Here is a 23,524-nt window from a genome sequence, read left to right as displayed (position 1 = left end):
GAAGCACCTGGCTCCTGGCTTTGGATTGACACAGCATGCTGGCCGTAGCGGCCATTTGGGGGGTGAACCAACGGAAGGAAGACCTTTCTCTCTCTCTCTCTAACTCTGCCTGTCAAAAAAAAAAAAAAAAGACACTAAGAAACAGAATGAGGGGCCAGCACCATGGTACAGTCCTGCATCCCACATGGGCGCCGGTTCTAGTCTCGGCTGCTCTTCTTCCAATCCAGCTCTCTGCTATGGCCTGGGAAAGCGGTGGAAGATGGCCCAAGTCCTTCGGCCCCAGCACCCACGTGGGAAACCCGGAAGAATCTCCTGGCTCCTGCCTTCAGATCAGCGCAGCTCTGGCCCTTGCGGCCATTTGGGGGAGTGAACCAGCAGAAGGAAGAACTCTCTCTCTGTCTCTTCCTCTCACTGTCTGTAACTCTACCTCTCAAATAAATAAAATCTAAAAAAAAAAAAAAAAGAAAAGAAAAAAGAAAAAGAAACAATGAGATCTCTAAATTCTAGAGCATGCAGAGTCCCAGCACCACAATCAGTGCCTTAACCTGCTGTGCCACAATGGCAGTCCCAAGATGGAAATTTAAAACTTGACTAAACATGCTAAAGGTGCTGGTGAAAAAGTAGACAGCATGCAAGAACAGATAAGTAACATATTCAGAGATGGAAACCCTAAGAAAGAATCCAAAAGAAATGCCAGAGCCAGAAACATTATGCAGAAATGAAGAACACCTCTTCTGGGCTTATTACAAGATTGAATATGGCTGAGTTAAGAAACATCTGAGCTTAAGGATTTATGAATAGAAAGCTCCCAAACAGAAAAACAAACAGAATAATCACTAAAGAAAACAACAAAAGAATATCAAGACTATGGGACAACTACAAAAGCTGTAACACATACTTGATGGAAACCTCAGAAGGAACAGAAAAAAAAATATTTGAACCAATAATGACTGATAATTTTCCCAGATTAACGCCAGATGCCAAACCACAGAACCAGAAAACTCAGAGAACACCAAGTGGGTTAAATGTTTAAAAACTACACTGAGACATCACTTTCAAACTACAGAAAATCAAAGATACAAAAAAAAAAAAAAAAAAAAAAAAAAAAAAAAAAAAAACCTGAAAGAAGTTGAGAGGAAAAGCACTTTATCTACATAGAGGAAGGAGAAAAAGAATTACATCTGACTTCTCTTCTGAAACCATACAAGCAACAGAGTGTAGTGAATTACTTAAAATGTTGGGAGAAGAAACCCATCATGAATTTCATGCCCAGAGAAATTATTCTTCAAAGAGTGAAAAATTAAAGACTTTCTCAGACAAAAATTGGAGCAATTTTGTTACCACTAAAAATGCCTTACAAGAAAACTGCAATGTTAAGAAAACTTTAGAGGGAAAAAAAAAAATATATATATATATAGAGAGAGAGAGTCAGAAAATAAGATCTACATAAGCAAAGAAAGAGCACTGAAAAAGGATTAAGTAGGTAAGTTTAAAACTTTGATTTTCTTTATTTCCAGTTAGTCTAACATAACAGTTTGTTCAAATTAACAATGCATGAAGCTGTAGCCGTGGCACAGTAGGTTAATCCTCCGTCTGCAGTGCCAGCATCCCATATGAGCGCAGGTTCTAGTCCAGGCTGCTACACTTCCAGTCTGGCTCTCTGCTGTGGCCTGGGAAAGCAGTAGCAGATGGCCCGAGTCCTTGGGCCCCTACACCCATGTGGGAGACTAGGAAGAAGTGCCTGGCTCCTGGCTTTGGATCAGTGCAGCTCCAGCCATTGCAGCCATCTGGGGAGTGAACCAATGGAAGGAAGACCTTTCTCTCTCTCTCACTGTCTAACTCTGCCTGTCCAAAAAAAAAAAAAAAAAAAAAAGAGAGAGAGAGAGAGAGAGAGAAAATTGAATCATACAAAATGCTCAGTTAAAACTTTGTTTAAAAAAATATTTATTTGAAAGAGTTACAGAGATAAAGGTCTTCCATCTGCTGGTTCACTCCCCAATTAGCTGCAACAGCTGGAACTGTGCCAATCTGAAGCCAGGAGCTTCTTTCAGGTCTCCCATGCAGGTGCAGGGGCCCAAGGACTTGGGCCATCTTCTACTGCTTTCCTAGACCATAGCAGCAAGCTGGATCGGAAGAGGAACAGCTGGGACTAGAACCGGCACCCATGTGGGATGTCAGCACTTAAGGGGGCAGCTTTATCTGCTGTGCCACAGCACCAGCCTCTAAGTTTAAACTTTTATGACACTTTTTAACAGAGTTGCTGCCAGAACACAGGTGTCATGAACACCATTGCTAAGTCAAAGCCAAGATGGGAACGGGAAAGATTCATAGCAGCATTGCTGTCACTGGACATGCAGGTTCAGGTTAAGTCCACCACTATGGGCCATCTACAAATGTGGCGGCATCAACAAAGGAACCACTGAAAAACCTGAGGCAGAAGTTGCTGCGGAGGAAAAGAGCTCCTCCAAGTATGCCAGGGTCTTGGATCCACTGCAAGCTGAGTGAGAGTGTGGTATCTCCACCAACATCTCCCTGTGGAAATCTGAGACCAGCAAGTATTATGTGACTATCATGGATGCCCCAGGACACAGAGACTTAATCAAAGACATGATTACATGGGGCTGGCACCATGGCGCACTAGGTTAATCCTCCGCCTGCAGCACTGGAATCCCATATGGGCGCCAGGTTCTGGTCCTGGTTGCTCCTCTTCCAGCCCAGCTGTCTGCTATGGCCTGGGAAGGCAGTGGAGGATGGCCCAAGTCCTTGGGCCCCTACACTCGTATGGGAGACCCGGAAGAAGCACCTGGCTCCTGGCTTCGGATCAGCATAGCTCTGGTCCTTGTGGCCATTTGGGGAGTGAAACAACAGAAGGAGGACCTTTCTGTCTCTTTCACTGTAACTCTACCTGTCAAATAAATAAATAAAATCTTAAAAAAAAAATGATTACAGGCACATCTCAGGCTGACTGTGCTGCCCTGATTGTGCCCTTCTGGCTGACACACGGAGTGTGAAACAACTCACTGTTGGGGTGTTAACCAAATGGATCCCTACAGCCAGAGAGATATGAAGAAATCATTAAGGAAGTCAGTACCTACATTAAGAAAATTGGCTAGAACCCTGACACCATAGCATTTGTGCCAATTTCTGGATGCAACAGTGACAACATGCTGGAGACAGGTGCTCATATGCCTTGGTTCAAAAGATGGAAGTCACCTGCCAGTGGACCCACACTGCTTGAAGCCCTGGACTGCATTCTCCCCCTACTAGAGCAACTGACAAGCCTTTGCATTTTCCCCTAAAGGATGTCTACCGAATCGGTGGAATTGGCACTGTCCCTGTGGGCTTAGTGCAGACTGCTGTTTCAGACCTGGCATGGTGGTAACTTCTGCTCCAGTCAACATCACAACTTAAGTAAAGTCCACTGAAATGCACCAGGAAGCGCTGAGTGAAGCTCTCCCTAGGGATAATGTGGGCTCCAATCTCAAGAATCTGGCAGATGTTTGTCGTGGCAATGTTGCTGGTGACAGAAAAAATGACCCACCAACGGAAGCAACTGGTTTTACTGCTTAGGTGATCATCGTGAACATTCTAGGTCACATCATTGCTGGGTGCGACTCAGTACTGGATTGTCATACAGCTCACATTGTTTGCAAGCCTGCTAAACTGAAGGAAAAGACTGATTACTACTCTGGAAAGAAGCTGGAAGCCGGCCTTAAAGTCTTGAAATCTGGTGATGCTGCCATTGTTGATATGGTTCCTGGCAAGCCCATGTGTGTCCAGAGCTTCTCTGACTTTCCTCCTCCGGGTTGTTTTGCTGTCTGTGAAATAAGACAGACAGCTGCTGTGGGAGTGATCAGTGGAAAAGAAGGCTGCTGGAGCTGGCAAGGCCACCAAGTCAGAAGGCTAAATGAGTACTGTTCCTAATAACCGACACCCAGTCTTAACCAGTGGTGGAAGAATGGTCTCAGAGCTGTTGGTCTCAGTTGGAGACTGGTTAATGATAATGCATTGTAAAACCTTCAGAAGGAAAGAAGACTTTCGTGGACCATTTGTGTGAGGTGTTTTTTTTTTGTTTTTGTTTTTTTTTTGTTTTTTTTGACAGGCAGAGTGGACAGTGAGAGGGAGAGACAGAGAGAAAAGTCTTCCTTTTGCTGTTGGTTCACCCTCCAATGGCCGCCGCGGCCAGTGCGCTACGGCCAGCGCACTGCACTGATCCGATGGCAGGAGCCAGGTGCTTCTCCTGGTCTCCCATGGGGTGCAGGGCCCAAGCACTTGGGCCATCCTCCACTGTACTCCCGGGCCATAGCAGAGAGCTGGCCTGGAAGAGGGGCAACCGGGAAAGAATCCGGTGCCCCGACTGGGACTAGAACCCGGTGTGCTGGTGCCGCAAGGTGGAGGATTACCCTAGTGAGCCGCGGCGCCGGCCAATTTGTGTGAGTTTTTTTGGTTCTTGTGTGTGGCAATTTTAAGTTACTAGTTTTTATTTTTAAAATTTATTTATTAATTTGAAAGTTACACACAGAAACAGAGGCAGAGAGAGAGAAAAAGGCTACCATCCATTGGTTCACTCCCCAGTTGGCCACAATGGCTGGAGCTGCACCGATCCGAAGACAGGAGCCAGGAGCTTCTTCTGGGTCTCCTACGTGAGTGCAGGAGCCCAAAGACGTGGGCCATCTTCTACTGCTTTCCCAGGCCATAGCAGAGAGCTGGATCGGAAGTGGAGCAGCAAGGAATTGAACTGGCGCCGAAATGGGATGCTAGCACTGCAGGCAGCAGTCTCACCCATTATGCCACAGCGCTGGCCTCAAGTTACTAGTTTTTAAAATTAATACCTTTTAAAGGAAACAACTTGACCAAAAATCTGTCACAGAATTTTGAGACCCATTAAAACAGAGTTTAATAAGGAAAAAAAAACTTTTATGACAGAAAAGGAGTGTAAGACAAATTTTAGGAAGAAGGGCAACAAACAAAAAACAGTAACAAATATGACAGATATTAATTCAACTATATCAGTAATTACATTGAATATCAATGGTCTAAATTACCATTTAAAAGAGAAACTGACACAGAAGATCAGAAAAGAAGACTGAACTATATGTTGCCTATTAAAAAACCTACTTAAAATGTAAAGACATATATAGATTAAAAGTAAATGGATGTGTCTGGCGCTACGGCTCACTAGGCTAATCCTCCGCCTGTGGCGCCGGCACACCGGTTTCTAGTCCCCGTTGGGGCACTGGATTCTGTCCCGGTTGCCCCTCTTCCAGGCCAGCTCTCTGCTGTGGCCAGGGAGTACAGTGGAGGATGGCCCAAGTGCTTGGGCCCTGCACCCCATGGGAGACCAGGAGAAGCACCTGGCTCCTGCCTTCGGATCAGCGCGGTAAGCCGGCTGCAGCGTGCTGGCTGCGGCGGCCATTGGAAGGTGAACCAACGGCAAAGGAAGACCTTTCTCTCTGTCTCTCTCTCTCACTGTCCACTCTGCCTGTCAAAAAAAAAAAAAAAAAAAAAAAAGTAAATGGATGTAGAAACATATATCATACTAACATTAATCAAAAGAGAGAGCAGTTATATCAATTTCTGATGTGGCAGGCTTAGGGGCATCACCTAGTAACAAAAGGGACAATTCTTCAAGAAGATATAATCCTTTAGGTATGTATGTCTAAGAATAGAGCATCAAAAAAATCACGAAACAATAAAGTGACAAAACTATAAACAGAAACAGATGAGTTCACTATTATAAAGACTTTAACACTTCTCTGTCAGAAATAGACACTGTAGCAGAAAAACACAGGAGAGTTGAACTTAATGTGATTGATAATTAGAATAAAATGGACATATACTGACTACTTAACCCAATAGTAGAATACACCTTCTCAAACTCACCTGGTACATTAATCAAGATAGATCAAATTCTGGACAATAAAACCATGAAACACACCTTAACAAACTTTTAAAAAATTAAAATCATACAGTGGCTGATCTGAGATCACAATGGAATTAAACTAGAAATCAAAAACAGCAAAATAACATGAAAAACCTCAAAATACCTAGAAAATAAACAACACATTTATAAATAACATATAGGCTAAAGAAGAGAACTCAATAGAAATTTTAAAATATTTTGAAGTAAATGAAAAGTGAAATACAACTTATTAAAACTGTGGGATGCAGCAAACACAATCCCTAAAAGGGAAATTTATAGTTTTGAATGCATATATTAGAAAAGATATCTATATTTCCACCTTAGGAAAGTAGAAGGGCAAACTGAATCCAAAGAAAGTAGAAGGAAAGAAACAATAATCAGAGCAGAAAGTACTGAAATTGAAAACAGGAAAAGAACAGAGAAAATCAAGAAAACCAAAAGTTCTCTGTGAAGATAAACTCTAGCATACCCCTAACTATGTAAAAGAAAGACACAAATTACTAATGTCAGAAATGAGAGAGGGGGACATCACTATAGATTTCATGGAAAATAAAAGTATAACCAAAAAATAGGAGAGGTTTTCAAAAAGTTTATGGAAAAATGCATATTACAAAAATATGTATGGATTTCAAAAATTTTCTGCATCAAAACAGACTCACAGGCTGGTGCCGTGGCTCACTTGGCTAATCCTCCACCTGCAGCGCCGGCACCCCAGGTTCTAGTCCCGGTTGCTCCTCTTCCAGTCCAGCCCGGGAAGGCAGTGGTGGATGCCCCAAGTGTTGGGCCCTGTACCCACACAGGAGACCAGGAGGAAGCACCTGGTTCCTGGCCTGGATTGGCACAGCACGCCGGCCATAGTGGCCATTTGGGGGATGAACCAACGGAAGGAAGACCTTTCTCTCTGTCTCTCTCTCACTAACTTTGCCTGTCTAAAAAAAAAAAAAAAAAAAAAAAAAAAAAAAAAACTCAAAATAATTTGAACAGGATCCAGTCGGAGATACTTAAACATAATTTTGAGAAGCACAGTTAAGATATTACTTAGAAAAAGGAACCCTTATTATAGCAACGTGAATTTCACTAAAACTGAGGCAAGAACAAACATCAAATTTATAAGTGCAAGACAAATGAAATCAGTGCTGCTTTACAAAAAGTTTATGGGGACAATACCACAAAGAAATCAGCATTTTACAAAAGGATATCTCATTAAGCAGGGGCAATATGATGTTGAAGATAAAGCCTGCAGTGGTGGACCATCCACATCAATTTGTAAGGGAAAAAATAACCTTGTTTGTGTTCTAACCGAAGAGGACCAACAATTAACAGCAGAAACAAAAGTCAACATCATCGATATCTCCATTGGCTCTGGTTACACAATTCTTAGAGTTTTTTTTTTTTTTTTTTGACAGGCAGAGTGGACAGTGAGAGAGACAGAGAGAAAGGTCTTCCTTTTTGCCGTTGGTTCACCCTCCAATGGCCGCCACGGCTGGCGCACTGCGATGATCCGAAGGCAGGAGCCAGGTGCTTCTCCTGGTCTCCCATGGGATGCAGGGCCCAAGCACTTGGGCCATCCTCCACTGCACTCCCTGGCCACAGCAGAGAGCTGGCCTGGAAGAGGGGCAACCGGGAAAGAATCCAGCGCCCCGACTGGGACTATAACCCGGTGTGCTGGCGCCGCAAGGCGGAGGATTAGCCTAGTGAGCCACGGCGCCTTTTTTTTTTTTTTTTTTTTTTTTGACAGCTTATAGAAAAAATTAAAGTTGAGCTGAGACCAGCTCAGTGGTGTAGTGGGTAAAGCCGCCGCCTGCAGTGCCAGCGTCCCATATGCATGCTGGTTCAAGTCCTGGCTGCTCCACTTCTGATCCAGCTCCCCGCTAATGCCTGGGAAAGCAGTGGAAGATGACCCAAGTACTTGGGCCCCTGCAACCGCGTGGGAGACCTGGAGGAAGCTCCTGGCTTCCGATCGGCCCAGCTTCAGCCATTTCAGCTGTTTAGGGAGGGAACCAGCAGATGGAAGACCTCTCTCACTCCCTCTGCCTCTCTGTGCCTTTGCCTTTCAAATAAATAAACAAATCTTTAAAAAAAAATTAAAGTTAAGCTAACATGGGCTGGCGCCGTGGCTCACTAGGCTAATCCTCCGCCTTGCGGCGCCGGCACACCGGGTTCTAGTACCGGTTGGGGCGCCAGATTCTGTCCCGGTTGCCCCTCTTCCAGGCCAGCTCTCTGCTGTGGCCCGGGAGTGCAGTGGAGGATGGCCCAAGTGCTTGGGCCCTGCATCCCATGGGAGACCAGGATAAGTACCTGGTTCCTGCCATCTGATCAGCGCGGTGCGCCGGCTGCAGTGTGCCAGCCGCGGCGGCCATTGGAGGGTGAACCAACGGCAAAAGGAAGACCTTTCTCGCTGTCTCTCTCTCTCACTGTCCACTCTGCCTGTAAAAAAAAAAAAAAGAAAGAAAGAAAGAAAGAAAGAAAATGTTTTCAGAAAATTAGCCAAAGCTTTAGCAGAAAAACACTCAGGGAAGTTTCACTAGAGTCCTTCTCCTTCACAACGATGTGCCTATTCATTCCTCCCACAAAACAAGGACAACTGAGCCTTGATGGGAAATCATTAGGTATCTACCTTAAAGCCCTGGTTTGGCTCCTGACTTCTGTTTTCGAAACTTAAAAAGGCATCCATTTTTCTTCAGGCAATAATGTCAAAACCACTGCATTAGCACAATTAAACTCCCAGGATCCCTAGTTCTGTAGGGATAAACTGATAGGCTGGTACCATTGCTTATGAAAGTAACTTGAGGGGCCAGTGCTGTGACATAGCAGGTTAAAGCCCCAGCGTGCACATCAGCATTCCACATGGGTGCTGGTTCAAGTCCTAGCTGCTCCTCTTCCAATCCAGCTCTCTGTCTGGGAAAGCAGTAGAAGATGTCCAAGTCCTTGGGCCCCTGTACCTGTGTGGGAGACCCAGAAGAAGCTCCTGGCTTCAGGTCAGTGCAGCTCCATCTGTTGCAGCCATCTGGGGAGGGAACCAGCGATGAAAGACCTCTCTCTCTCTCTCTCTCCCTTTTCCTCTCTGTAACTCTGCCTTTCAAATAAATAAATAAATCTCTAAAAATTTTTTAAGAAAGAAATTATACCAATTCTCTATATGAATCCTTTCATTGAATAGTAGCGGATAGAATACTTTCTCATTCTATGAGGCCAGCACTATACTAATATCAAAATACTCCTAAACATATGATCCAGCAATTGCACTTCTTGGTATTTCCCTGTAAGAACTTAAAATTATGTATGGGGCTGGCATTGTGGCACAGCAGTTAAGGCCACCATCTACAACGCTAGCATCCCATATGTGCACCGGTTCATGTCCTGGCTGCTTCACTTTTTTTTTTTATTTATTTATTTTATGTATTTGAAAGGCAGAGTTACAGACAGGCAGAGGCAGAGAGGGAGAGAGGTCTTCCATATGCTGTTTCACTCCCTAAATGGCCTGCAGGGTCTCCCACGCTGGTGCAAGGGCCCAAAGGCTTGGGTCATCTTCTACTGCTCTCCCAGGCCATAGAAGAGTTGGATTAGAAGTGGAGCAGCTAGGATTCCAACTGACGCCCACAGTGCCAGCCCCTACTCCACTTCTGATCCAGCACCCCGCTAATAGCCTGGTATAAGCAGCAGAAGATGGCCCAAGTGTTTGGGTCCCTGCTATCCACATAGGAGACCAGGATGAAGCTCCTGGTTCCTGCTTTGGCCTGATGTAGCACTAGATGTTGTAACCATCTAGGGAGAGATGGTCTCTCTTTCAAAATAAATAAATAAATGAATAAATAAATCGGCCAGTGCTGTGGTGTAGCAGGTAAAGCTGCCGGCCTGCAGTACTGTCATCCCACGTGGGTGCTGATTCGAGTCCCGGCTGCTCCATTTCTGATCCAGCTCTCTGCTATGGCCTGGGAAAGCAGCAGAAGATGGCCCAAGTCCTAGGGCCCCTGCACCCACGTGGGAGACCTGGAGGAAGCTCCTGGCTCCTGGCTTCAGATCAGCACAGCTCTGGCCGTTGCGGCCAATTGGGAAGTGAACCAGCACATGGAAGACCTCTCTCTCTGCCTCTCCCTTTGTAACTTGGACTTTCAAAATAAATATATAAATCTTAAAAAAAAAACCAAAAACCTATTTCCATAGCAGCTTTATTTGTAACTAGCAAAACGTAGAAATGATCAAGATATCTTCCTTCAGTAAATGAATGGATACATTGGTGTATATCCAGATAATGGGATATTACTCAGTGCTAAAAAGAAATGAGCTGGGGCTGGCGTTGGGCATAGTGGGTAAAGCCACTGCCAACAGTACTGGCATCCCACATGGGCTCCGGTTTGAGTCCCAGCTCTCTACTTCTAATCTAGCTTTCTGCCATGGCCTGGGAAAACAGTAAAAGATGGCCCAAGTGCTCAGACCCCTGCACCCATGTGGGAGACCTGGAAGAAACTCTTGGCTTTGGATCAGATCTCTGGCCATTGTGGAGGTCTTCCATTGGCGTTCACTCCCCAGATGGCCACAATGGCCTGAGCTGTGCCAATCTGAAGCCAGGAGCCAGGAGCTTCTTCCTGATCTCCCATGCAGGTGCAGGGGCCTAAGCACTCGGGCAGTCTTTCCCAGGCCATAGCAGAGAGCTGGATCAGAAGTGGAACAGCTGGTATTTGAACCGGTGCCCATATGAGATGCCAGCACTGCAGGCAGAAGCTACGCCACAGCTCCAGCCCAAGTAAGCTCCTTTCTAAAGATTAACTCGGGGGGAGGGGAGGGGCACTGTGGCACAGCAGGTTAAAGCCCTGGCTTGAAGTGCCGGCATCCCATATGGGCGCCGGTTCTAGTCCTGGCTGCTCCTCTTCTGATCCAGCTCTCTGCTATGGCCTGGGAAAGCAGTGGAAGATGGCCCAAGTCCTTGGGCCCCTGCACCTATGTGGGAGACCCAGAAAAAACTCCTGGCTTCGGATGGGCGCAGATCCAGCCTTTGTGGCCATCTGGGGAGTGAACCAGCGGATGGAAGACCTGTCTCTCTGTCTTTACCACTCTTTGTAACTCTTTTAAATAAATAAAAATAATAAATCTTAAAAAAAAAAAAAGATTAACTCAGGGGCTGGTGCTGTGGCATAGTGGATTAAACCTCCGCTTGTGGCACTGGCATCCCATATGGGCGCCGGATCGAATCCTGGTTGCTCTACTTCCAAGCCAGCACCCCTGCTGATGTCTCTGGGAAGGCAGTGGAAGGAGGCCCAGGTACTTGGGCCCCTACAGCCATGTGGGAGATCTGGAAGAAGCTCCTGGTTCCTGGCTTCAGATTGGTGCAGCTTTGGCCATTGTGGCCATTTGGGAAGTGAACCAGCAGATGGAGGACCTCTCTCTCTCTCCTTCTCTCTGTTCTGTAACTCTACCTCTCAAATAAGTAAATAAATATTTTTTTAAAAAGATTAACTTAAGGGAGTGGTACAAGGTTCAGGCTGTACCTGCACGACTCTGGGCTGCAACATTTCAGAATCCAATTATTTGCATGGCTAACATCCTACTGCTAGCCACTGCTTTGAAATGTTTTGCAGGAACTTCAGGGCCTGATCAAAAAAGTAATAACCAATCTCCAGATGGGCTGGAACCTATTTTGCCATCACAGCATCTTCACAACACATTAGAAGATCAGAAGCACTTTGGACCAACCAGAGGTTTATACACAAGCTGACAATGCACTGCTCAAACCCAACTTTATAAGATTCACCACTCTTAATCCCTCAGGGAGTCTGGGACTTGAGCGTTCATAATCTGACTCCATATGCTACATACTGGAAATAAACTTTTTTTTTTTTCACTATCCCAATGTCACAATTGGCTTGCTGCATGTTGGGTAAACAGACCCAGTTTTGGGGGTTCTATAATAATTTCTCCAAGTAACATTGGGTGCTCTATAACATATACATTTGTCCAAACTCACAGAAAGTACACACCAATGTGATGGACTTTAGGAGGTAAGGATGTGTCAGCAGGGGTTCATCAACTGGAACAAACGGACAACTGTAGTGGCTATGTTGATAATGCAGGGTGGGGAGTATGCATGTGTGGGGGTAAGCGATGTATAGGCAAACTAATCTACATTGACAAAAATAAAATCCAGGCATACCCAGGATGCTGTTCAGTGAGGGGCTGACTGCCAAAAAGTACAAAGGAATTTTTTTGAAAGAGAAACAAGAGGGGGGCTGGCGCTGTGGCGTAATGGGTAAAGCCGCTGCCTGCAGCGCCGGCATCCCATATAGGTGCCAGTTCGAGTCCCAGCTGCTCCACTTCTGTCGTTCCCCCACTCGCGGAGGAATGACACCAGCTTTCGCAGAGGAGCGGCACCGGCAAGCTCTCTGATTGACTCTCTCAGGAGGGCGCGGCCGCACATGTTGTCTCTCTCCCCCTTTTAAGGGGTTGGGCCAGGAATCAGCTAATTAACGACGCAGCTGTGTAAGATTTGTTTACTCTCTCTCAGCGCCATATGATGGGAGATCAGATGCCTAGAGTTAGTCTTAATAGTCTCAGTAGTCTAGTCCAGTCTCGGTAGTTTCAGTACTTATTTGTCCATAGTCTCAGTACTTATTTGTCTCCCAGGCGCCCTGCCATGTTGCGGGAGACGGACCCTGCTCCCCACAACTTCCAATGTAGCTCTCTGCTATGGCCTGGGAAAGCAGAAGATGGCCCAAATGCTTGGGGCCCTGCAATCGCATGGGAGACCTGGAAGAAGCTCCTGGCCCCTGGCTTCAGATTGGCACAGCTCCAGCTACTGCAGTCAACTGGGGAGTAAACCAGCGGATAGAAGACCCCCCGCCCCCCACCTCTTCTTCTCTCTCTGTGTAACTCTGACTTTCAAATAAATAAATGAATCTTAAAAAAAAGAAAGAAAGAAAGAAAGAAAGAAAGAAAGAAGGAAGGAAGGAAGGAAGGAAGGAAGGAAGGAAGGAAGGAAGGAAGGAAGGAAGGAAGGAAGGAAACAAACAAACGGAGGGAAGAGATCTCATTAGTTCACTCCTAAAATGCCTATAGCCACTGGGGCTGGGCCAAGCCAAAGCCAAGAGATAAGAATTCAATTAAGATCTTCCATAGGTGGCAGGGACTCAACTACTTGAGCCATCATCTGCTTTTTCCCTGGGAGTGCACCAGCAGGAAGCTTTAACTGGGAGCCAAGCCAGAATTTGAACCCAGGTACTCTTGGGACACCAGCACAGCAAGTGGTGTCTTTACCACTATGCCAGACATGCGCCCTATCAAGGGAAGTTCTGGCCGGCGCTGCGGCTCAATAGGCTAATCCTCCACCTAGTGGTGCCGGCACACCGGGTTCTAGTCCCGGTTGGGGTGCCGGATTCTGTCCTGGTTGCTCCTCTTCCAGGCCAGCTCTCTGCTGTGGCCCAGGAGTGCAGTGGAGGATGGCCCAAGTGCTTGGGCCCTGCACCCCATGGGAGACCAGGAAAAGCACCTGGCTCCTGCCTTTGGATCAGCGCGGTGCGCAGGCCGCAGCGCACAAGCCATGGCGGCCATTGGAGGGTGAACCAACGGCAAAAAGGAAGACCTTTCTCTCTGTCTCTCTCTCTCACTGTCCACTCTGCCTGTCAAAAAAAAAGGAAGTTCTGAGGATGATAATGCTATCTTGACTGAAGTGGTATTTGCATAAGTATATATATTTTTCAAAACTCAAACTACTCTAAATGTATATATCTTATTTTATACAAATTATGCCTTAATAAAGTTGATTTTTAAGAAGAAAACTATAATCATAGGAAGTCAATTGATTTCACTACCCTTATCTCCTTCACTAAACTTGGGATAATACGCTGATTTTTAACCTCACAAGGTATCAAATAAGATGTATATCAAAGTACTCTAAAAATTCTAAGTGATACAAGGATTTTGTGTTCTTATTACGTATAGCATTATATAGTCACTGTTTGACTATGAGATTAGCCTACAGAATCTCTTATCACATAATAAAAAAACCTCTAATCTGTGAACTTTATTGTAATCACTTATTATTATGTTTTCCCCAAATGTTTTGTCAATTAATGATTTAAGGAATTAAATTAGGAGATTTCTGTAACATCACTCTTCATGTGCCTAGCTCACTAATAATGGAGTTGCCAATGACCAATTAAAGACATATAGGCAGGAAAAAAAAAAATCAAGACCATAAAACATGGGCTTTATGAAAAGCCCACTACAGTAGATGATTATATCCAACAAATCAAGAATTAAATACAGAACATATGTATTTTCCAAATGTCCTAACCAGTGTGACCTGGACAAAATTTATTTTTATGATAGTTTATTTATGGCAGCTTAGGCTTGTCCACCACCACTCAACATAATTACTGCTACTTTATGCCAACAATGTACAATGATCAGCTATGCTCTTTCATTTGCTAACCATTATGACATTCCTAGTATATTTTAACCAGTCACACATGTTGTATTCCAAAGTATGTTTCTGTTTTATAGCTTTTCAGATTTGAAAGTTTTCCAGGAATAGTTGGTCCTGAGCCAAAAATTGTGCTTCAAATCTCAAAACCTAAAACAAGTTACATAAAAAACATTGAAATATATTTTATTACATAAAAATAACTATCAGGAAAAGCTCTAGTTAGTATGAAAAAAAAAAGCCTGAAATAAAGTTTGTCAGCAAATTTTTTTTGGGTATTATAAAAATAAGCCTGACAGCACTAGCTTTATCAGGAGGAAAAAACCCGAACCATACGAGGTTATGACACAATCATAGCTGTTCCCTAATTTGCCTCTACCACCTGGTCAGGCTTCATCTCCTATGCACTAAGCCTGACAAGAAGAACAAAGTAACCAGCCATCCCAGGTTTTCAAAAACCACAAAGGCAATTTCCAGCTGAAAAATTTAACAGCAGGGAGTTTCACAAGGTTGAATATACCTATGGCAGACACTTAAAAGAGAAGAGTAAGAAATATAAACATCTTTCCTCCAACCTAAGGATTGGGTCCCTGTCACTCATGTGGGAGACCTGGATGGAGTTTCTGGCTCCAGTTTAGCACAGCCCCTGGGAGGCAGTGATAGCTGTAGAGGTGGAAGTTAAAGAGAACAAATTTACCTAAGTCATAGACTCATGACCTCCATCATCCAGACACTGGCCAGAGCCCAGAAAGCTACAGGTATGAGGAAAAAAGTTGGGTAACTGGCAGGAAGACATATGTTTGCTTGAAAAGTGCTAGAACAGATGCCAGTCAGTTGAAGCAGTTATTTTCTTTGCCTCAAGTTAAGCAAAAATGGCCTGTGACATAATTCTCAAGAAATACTTCCACATAAAATAGAAGTCTCAAATATTTACTCTGTTGACTATAAGGTGGACAAAAGTATAGAGAGATTAAAAAGACACGGGGCCAGTGCTGTGGCATAGTGGGTAAAGCAACCCCCTGCAGTGCCAGCATCCCATATGGACACTGGTTCGAGTCCCGTGCCCTGGAAGAAGCTCCTGGATCCTGGCTTCGGATCAGCGCAGCTCTGGCTGTTGTGGCCAACTGGGGAGTAAACCAATGGATGGAACACCTCTCTCTCTGCCTCTCTGTGTAGTAACTCTGACTTTCAAATAAATAAAAATAATCTTAAAAAGATTTAAAAAAAAAATGCTCTCTCCCAGTATCTCAATTTCCATGGATTCAAGTAATCATTACTATTTGACTGATTCAGAAATCTCTATCTGCAGCCCATATCTCAATGGGCATCTCTCTGGGTGGCCTGAAGGTGTTTCCAACTGAAACCTGTTTCAAACTTAATTTATTATCTGTGCACTCTACCATACCTATTTCCCCAACTCCAATTCCTCCTTTTTCTCTTTTTCCTATTTCAATAAAAGTCACTACAATGTACACTCAGTCTGCCTAGTCTAGGTTACAGTCAAATTATTTCTATCTTTTAAAATTAGAACTCTGGACTGGCACTATGGCGCAAAGGGTTAAGCCGCTATCTTCAGTGCCAACATCTTATATGGGTGCCAGTTCGAATCCCAGTTGCTCCACTTCCAGTCCAGCTCCTTGCTAATGTGCCTGGGAGAGCAGCGGAAGATGGACCAAGTGCTTGGCCCTGGCTCCGGGCTTCAGCCTGGCCCAGCCCTGGCTGCTGCAGCCGTCTGGGGAGTGAACCAATGAATGGAAGATCCCTCTCTCTCTGTCTCTTCCTCTCTATATATAACTTTCAAATAAATAAATCTTAAAAAAAAAAAAAAAGGAACTCTGACATGTTATTGTTGCAAATAAAACTCCTTTGGTGTGGGGAGGTTCTAAACATCCATCAGTAAGGGACTGGGCCAACAGGATAACTTCATTCCACAGAATACTGTGCAGCCTCCAGAAATGATGGTGTGGCTCTCACTCATGGATCTGGAAAGGTGGTCATGAAGCTGTTCCCTGCACTGTCCTTGTACTTAACTCCAAGGCTTCTCATGGCTCCTCAAGCCCTAACTCTACCTCATGACTCTCTTCTTAATTTCCATATTAGCTAAGCAACAAGCTCCTTTGATGATTTGTCTAATTTCCAAGTCAAAGAACGTGGCTGGCCTTACTCATCCTCTTGTGCCATGCACTGAGGCAGAAGCTGCAGGTAACCAGCTACTCTTTGGATTTTATCAACTTGCAAAAAATGACTTTCAGGGGCCGGCGATGACATAGCAGGTGAAGTCGCTAGCTGCAGTGCCGGCATCCCATATGGGCACTGGTTCAAGTCTCGGCTGCTCCACTTACAATCCAGCTCTCTGCTATGGCCTGGGAAAGCAGTAGAAGATGGTCCAAGTTCTTGGGCCCCTGCACCTGTGTGGGAAGACCGGGAGGAAGCTCCTGGCTCCTGGCTTCGGATCGGCATAGCTCCAGCGGTTGCAGTCAATTGGGGAGTGAACCAGAGGCTGGAAGACCTCTCTCTCTGCCTCTCCTATGTGTAACTCTGACTTTCAAATAAATAAATAAATCTTAAAAAAAAAAAAAAAGACTTTCACTAAATGCAATAAAACTCTGTGTTAATCTTTATATTTAAAAGATTTCTAGATCAATACAATGTAATTATACAAGCATTATAAAACAATTTGGGCAATAATTTAAAGTTTATTGTCAGTAGATTGCTTCTAAAATACATCTGTTATTAACAGAATTACATCTCAAGAATGCTGCAATTCTTGAAAACAAACTGGCAGAAATTCAGAGTTATACATATCATGCAGAATTATTAAACAACAAAGCTGGATGTGAAAAGCAAAAAGAGAGAAACTTCTCTTATGATCACTAGCTAATTAAAACCAGAAATCAAGGGGCCAGTGCTCTGGCATAATAGACCAAGCCTCTGCCTGGGTGCCGGTTCTAGTCCTGGCTGCTCCTGATCCAGCTCTCTGCTATGGCCTGGGAAGGCAGCAGAAGATGGCCCAAGTGCTTGGGCCTCTGCAATTGTGTGTGGGAGACCCAGAATAAACTCCTGGCTCCTAGCTTTGTATTGGCTTAGCTCTGGCGGTTGCAGCCATTTGGGGAGCGAACCAGCAGATGGATGTCCTCTCTCTTTCTCTCTCTCTCTGCCTCTCTGTAACTCTGCCTTTCAAATAAATTAATGAATAATTATAGCTCACTCTACTCATATCTATAGGGAGAAAAACAAGACAAACTCTCCACAACTCTCTTAGACATAACTCTAAATGGCTTTCTTTCCTTCCAAAATATACTTAATTTTTAATTTAAATATTCACTAGTATCTCTCACTTCACTAACTGAGCATCTCCTCAGGCACTGAGAGCATGATGAGCAACATGGCTCAGCCTTAGTGTAGCTGATTCCCCGTGAAAAGCGTTCTTTGCATTTGCCTTGTCTGGGTGGAACGACTCTAAAGTAGACTTTTGCTTCCTATTAAGAATTTAATTTGGGGGCTTTCCTATTAGTTACATCATATAAAAGTAAGTTGACCTACAGACTTTTCTAAAAATGAGTTCAAGAAGTCAAAAAAGCAAAGAGATAAAAGTTGCTTACTATGTTTTAATGTTATTAAAAGTTTTCTTTCCATATTTATCAGAGAAAGGGCTTAATAAAACATATAAATATGCGGCCAGTGCTGTGGCTTAGCAGGTAAAGGGGCTGCCTGCAGTGCTGGCATCCCATATGGGCACCGGTTTGAGATCCAGATGCTCCACTTCTGATCTAGCTCTCTGCTACGGCGTGGGAAAGCAGTGGAGGATGGCCCAAGTGCTTGGGCCTTGCACCCGTGTGGGAGACCCAGAAGACGACTCTGGCTCCTGACTTTGGATCGGTGCAGCTCCAGCCGTTGCAGCCATCTGGGCAGTAAACTAGTAGAGGGAAGACCTCCCTCCCCCCCTCTCCCTCTCCCTCTCTCTCTCTGTGCCTCTCTGTAATGTTGCCTTTCAAATAAATCAATAAATCTTTAAAAAAAAAAAGATACAGGCAATATTCTATTTCCTTTCAGATTATTACATAAGATGTTCCACCATGCTTCATCCAATTAATTTTAAATGTTTTGCTGAAGTGGCTCTAATATATAAACAAACTAAAAAACAAACTTGGGGGGCTAGCATTGTGGTATAACAGGTAAAGCCACCACCTGCAATGCTGGCACCTAGTTCTAATCTGGGCTGTTCTACTTCTGATCTAACTCCCTGCTAATGGCCTGGGTAAAGCAACAGAAGATGACCCAAGTGTTTGGGTCCCTGCCACCCACTTGGGAGAGCAGAAAGAAGCTCCTGGCTCCTGGATTCAGCCTGGCCCAATCCTAGCTATTGTGGCCAGGTGGGGAGTGAGCCAGCAGATGGAAAATCTCTCTCTTCAAATAAATAAAAAAATCTTTTTTAAAACAAAACAATATTCTAAATCCTTCTCATCATAAAATTGGCTCAAGGAGGAGAAAACACTTTGATTTAAGCATCCTATCCCTACCTTTACTATGTAACCAGCAAAGAGAAATATTAGTAGGAAATAGATCCTGAGGGACCGGCGCTGTGGCATAGCAGACTAAGCCTCCACCTGTGGCACCAGCATTCCAAACGGTGCCGGTTCATGTCCCGGCTGCTCTTCTTTCGATCCAGCTCTCTGCTTATGGCCTGGGAAAGCACTGGAAGATGGCCCAAGTGCTTGGGCCCTTGCACCTATGTTGGAGTCCCAGAAGAAACTCCTGGCTTCAGATTGGCCGAGCTCCAGTCATTGCGGCCACTTGGGGAGTAAACCAGCAGATGGAAGATCTCTCTCTCTCTCTCTCTCTCTGTAGTTTTGCCTCTCAAATAAATTAATAAAATCTAAATAAAAAAGAAAAAGAAATAGACTCTGAAACACAGACTGGATTTGCTGCAAGTCAGTACTGTCACAGTTCTTTGCCATCAAGGGCTGAAGTGTTCATGAGCCCAGGACCTGCTCCCTCTAGGCAAGCCAGTCATCCTTTCATTCTCTCCTTACAATAGTAAATAAGATAGTAAGTAGTGGATCTCAATCACCGCAGCACAATGCCTGCCGCCCCCCTCCCCCATCTTTGTCTCTTACAGATCTTACATTACTCTCCCTCTCTATCATGCTCACTACCAACCGCAGTGGCCTTTCAGCTCCTCAAACACACCAAACTCACGCCTACATCAGGGCCATTAAGTTTGCCACTTCTTTTGCCTGGAATGTTCTTTTCCCAGAATGGGACATACTGGCTCCTTCTGGCATTTATGTTTCGGTTCAAATGTCCTCTACAGACAGCAGACAGGTCTTCCCTGACCACCTCCTATTAAAACGGCACGTTCTACTACTTGTAGCCCTTTCTAATTTTTTCCTTTTTTTTTTTTTTTTAAGATTTATTTATTTGAAAAGCAGAGTTACAGAGAGGCAGAGGCAGAGAGAGAGGTCTTCTGTCTGCCAGTCCACTCCCTAGATGGCCGCAATGGCCAGAGCTGTGCTGATTCAAAGCCAGGAGATTCCTCCGGGTCTCCCATTGGGTGCAAGGGCCCAAGGACTTGGACCATCTTCTACTGTTTTCCTAGGCCATTGCAGAGCGGATTGAAATGGAGCAGCCGGGGCTAGAATAGGTGCCCATATGGGATGCCGACATTGCAGGTGACAGCTTTACCTGCTACAGCATAGCACCGGCCCCATCTAATTTTTTGCTTCATAGCTATTTACATTTTCTGAAACTGTTAAAATATATTTAATTGTGTGTGGGTTATCTTTCCTACTATAGCAATTGCTCCATGAAAGCAGGTGCCTGGCCTGTCTTATTTCCACATTCCAAGGCCTAGGCCCACAGTCAAGTATTTCATATCATAGATATTATAAGATTAATAAATGTGGCTTTAAGATTTCCAATTCCTGAAAATGTTTCTGGCAGGAAATTCTTTGTAGGACATTCCTTATCCACATATAAATTTTATTTATTTTGTGTATTACCTACCAACTCATGGAGTTTTTATGTATTCCCTTGGTCAAGTGATCTTCTCCCTAATCTCAAACTGGTTCCCTATCATCTTTTTTAAATTATTATTTTAAAATCAGAGTTATGGGGAGAGAGAGAGAAAGAGAGAGAGAGAGAGAGAGAGAGAGAGAGGAGAAACACCTTCCAACCACTAGTTCACTTCCCAGATGGCCACAAGGCCACAATGACCAGCACAAGGCCAGGCCGAATCCAGGAGCCAGTAGCTCCATCTGGGTCTCCTACATAGGTGGCAGGAGTCCAGACACTTGGGCCATCTTCTGTTGGCCCTCTCAAGCCACTAGCAGGGGCTGTATCAGAAACAGAACAGCCAGGACACCGGCACCCTCATGGGACGCAGGTGGTCTCACAGGTGGTGGCCCAAATCACTACTCTGCAATGCTGGCCCTCTTCATCATCCTTCAGATCTCTGCTCAAACATAATCCTGTGTGAGGATCCTAACTACTGTAATCAAACAGCATGCCACCCCTTCAAATCACTCTGTACTGCTATCTTCCTTTCACTTTCTTCATATTTTTCACCACTCTCTAAAGCTATCTTTTTAAAATGTTTACTTGTTGCTTACCACAAAGTAATACTTTCATTTTCAAAAAACAATAATCTGGAGGCTGGTGCTGTAATGTAGCAAGTTAAGCCACCACCTGTGACGCAGGCATCCCTTATAAGCACTGGTTCCAGTTCTGGCTGTTCCACTTCTGATCCAGCTCCTTGTGAAAGTACCTGGGAGGGGCGGGTGCTGTGGCATAGTAGGCTAAGCCTCCAAACAAGTTTGAGTCCTGGCTATTCTACTTCTGAAAGCTCTCTGCTATGGCCTGGGAAATCAGAAGATGGCCCAGGTGACTGGGCCCCTGCACCAGCATGGGAGACCTGGAATTAGCTCCTGGCTCCTGGTTTTGGACCGTCTCAGCTCCAGCCATTTTGACCATCTGGGGAGCGAACCAGTGGATGGGACACCTTTCTCTCCCTCTTTCCCTCTGTCTATAACTCTACCTCTCAAATAAATAAAATCAAGAAAGAAAGAAAGGAAGAAAGGAAGGAAGGAAGGAAGGAAGGAAGGAAGGAAGGAAGGAAGGAAGGAAGGAAGGAAGGAAGGAAGGAAGGAGGGAGGGAGGGAGGGAGGAAAGAGGGAGGGAGGGAGGGAGGAAAGAGGGAGGGAGGGAGGGAGGAGGGAGGGAGGGAGGGAGGGAGGAAGGAAGAGAGAGAGAGAGAGGAAGGAAGGAAGGAAGAAGGAAGGACGGACGGACCTGGGAAAGCAGTGGAGGATGGCCTGAGGGCTTGGGCTCCTGCCACCCACATGGGAGATGGGGATGGAGTTCCAGACTCCTGGCTTCAACATGGCAGAGCCCCATCTGTTGCGGCAATTTGGGAAGTGAATCAGGGGATGGAAGGTCTTTCTCTCTCTCTCCCTCGCTTTCTGTAACTGCCTTTCAAATGATTAAGTCTTAAAAAACAAATAATCCTCTAAGTATATCAAAAGAACTTCCTGAGGTCAGGACCCTGGGACAGCTCTGTGACACAGCTTACTTTGGAACATAGTTCATTACCGCATTCCTTCCAAACACAGAATAGTACAGGCTCAGAAGGAATCTGGGCATTGTAAAGATTTTTTTTCCTCTTATGCAAGCTCATTTTATTCAGGTGTCTGAACACAGGGAGGCATCCAAATAGAATAGTTTTTAAAGTTTTTTTTTAAATGATCATCTGTTTTCTTTTGTTAAATCACATCACTAACATAAATGAAAAGCAATTTGCTAAACTGTGATAATCGACCAAACTGCAAAACTGGGTCAGTATAATGGGAACTGGTGGGAGATCAATCTGTTTACCACAGATTGAGGGTAGGGATGGCTACAAGCAATACCTGTGACTTCCCACTGTTTGACAACACTGGGTTACAATTGTGCAAATTAGGAAAATCTGTACTTTTATACCAATCCTAATAAAACATCTAAATCTTTGTGCTTCGATTATTTACATATATACACACGCATGAAGTAATACCAAAAAGCTCATGGATGAGCCGCTGCCTGCAGTGCTAGCATCCCATATAGGCACTTGTTCGAGACCTGGCTGCTCCATTTCTGATCCAGCTCTCTGCTAATGGCCTGGGAAAGCAGTGGAATATGGCCCGAGTCCTTGGAGCCCTGCACGGGTGTGGGACATCAGGAAAAAGCTCCTGGCTCCTGGCTTCGGGTTGGCACAGCGCTGGCCATTGCAGCCATTTGGGGGAGTGAACCAGTAGATGGAAGACTCTCTGCCTTTGCCTTTCTGTAATCTGCTTTTCAAATAAATATTAAACCTTAAAAAAAAAAAAAGTTCCTGGAAAAACAAAACCAACATGTTTATTCTGGTGGAAATTTTTTTCAAATCATGTATTAACAAGAAGTCTTCAAGTTCACTGAAGATGCACATTATAACAAAAGATGCATTGATTTAAAATATTTTTGCATCGAGGCTGGCGCTGTGGCGCAGCAGCTTAAAGCCCTGGCCTGAAGCGCCGGCATCCTACATGGGTGCCGATTCTAGTCCTGGCTGCTCCTCTTCCGATCCAGCTCTCTGCTATGGCCTGGGAAAGTGTCCTTGGGCCCCTGCACCCACGTGGGAGACGCAGAAGAAGCTCCTGGCTCCTACTTTTGGATCGGCGCAGCTCCAACCGTTGCGGCCATCTGGGGAGTGCAGCAGCGACTGGAAGATCTGTCTCGCTGTCTCTACCTCTCTCTGTAACTCTTTCAAATAATAAAATAAATCTTAAAAAAATTTTTTGCATCAGAATAAACATATTTTAATTCCATTTTCCATGAACTTTTTGAAACAGCCAAGTATATATACATAAACATACAAATATATGTTTTTGGGAGAGGTCTATCTAAACTAGAATATTGTTACTCCAAAAATAAACCAGATCCCAACACTGAGGCTAAAACATCTTATAATGTTTCATCTATTTAAGTAGAGTAAATTGCAATAAATGTTTCAATTTTTAAAAGACAAATAGTCCTAGTTACTCTATACTTCTCTTAAAAAGTTATCAAAAATTCATTGCTCACAGGTCTGTAATGACCTTCCTAAGTATCTCAGCTTTTCCTACTTAGAATCTTTTCTTATAAATACAAGATTACTAACAAAAAGGAAATAAAGC

The 23,524-nt window shown here is 44.5% G+C and overlaps 1 protein-coding gene across 10 annotated transcripts in view; it reads right to left on the bottom strand.

Annotated features, from left to right (window-relative positions):
- Positions 1-23,524, bottom strand: part of CAMSAP2 (calmodulin regulated spectrin associated protein family member 2) — a 120,092-nt gene that overhangs the window by 59,009 nt on the left and 37,559 nt on the right. The gene's annotated exons all lie outside the window — the stretch shown is intronic.

The sequence above is a fragment of the Oryctolagus cuniculus genome, chromosome 13 (genome assembly GCF_964237555.1).
Source record: "Oryctolagus cuniculus chromosome 13, mOryCun1.1, whole genome shotgun sequence".
In the NCBI taxonomy this organism is placed as follows: Eukaryota; Metazoa; Chordata; class Mammalia; order Lagomorpha; family Leporidae; genus Oryctolagus; species Oryctolagus cuniculus.
This window is presented reverse-complemented; position numbering and strand designations above follow the sequence as displayed.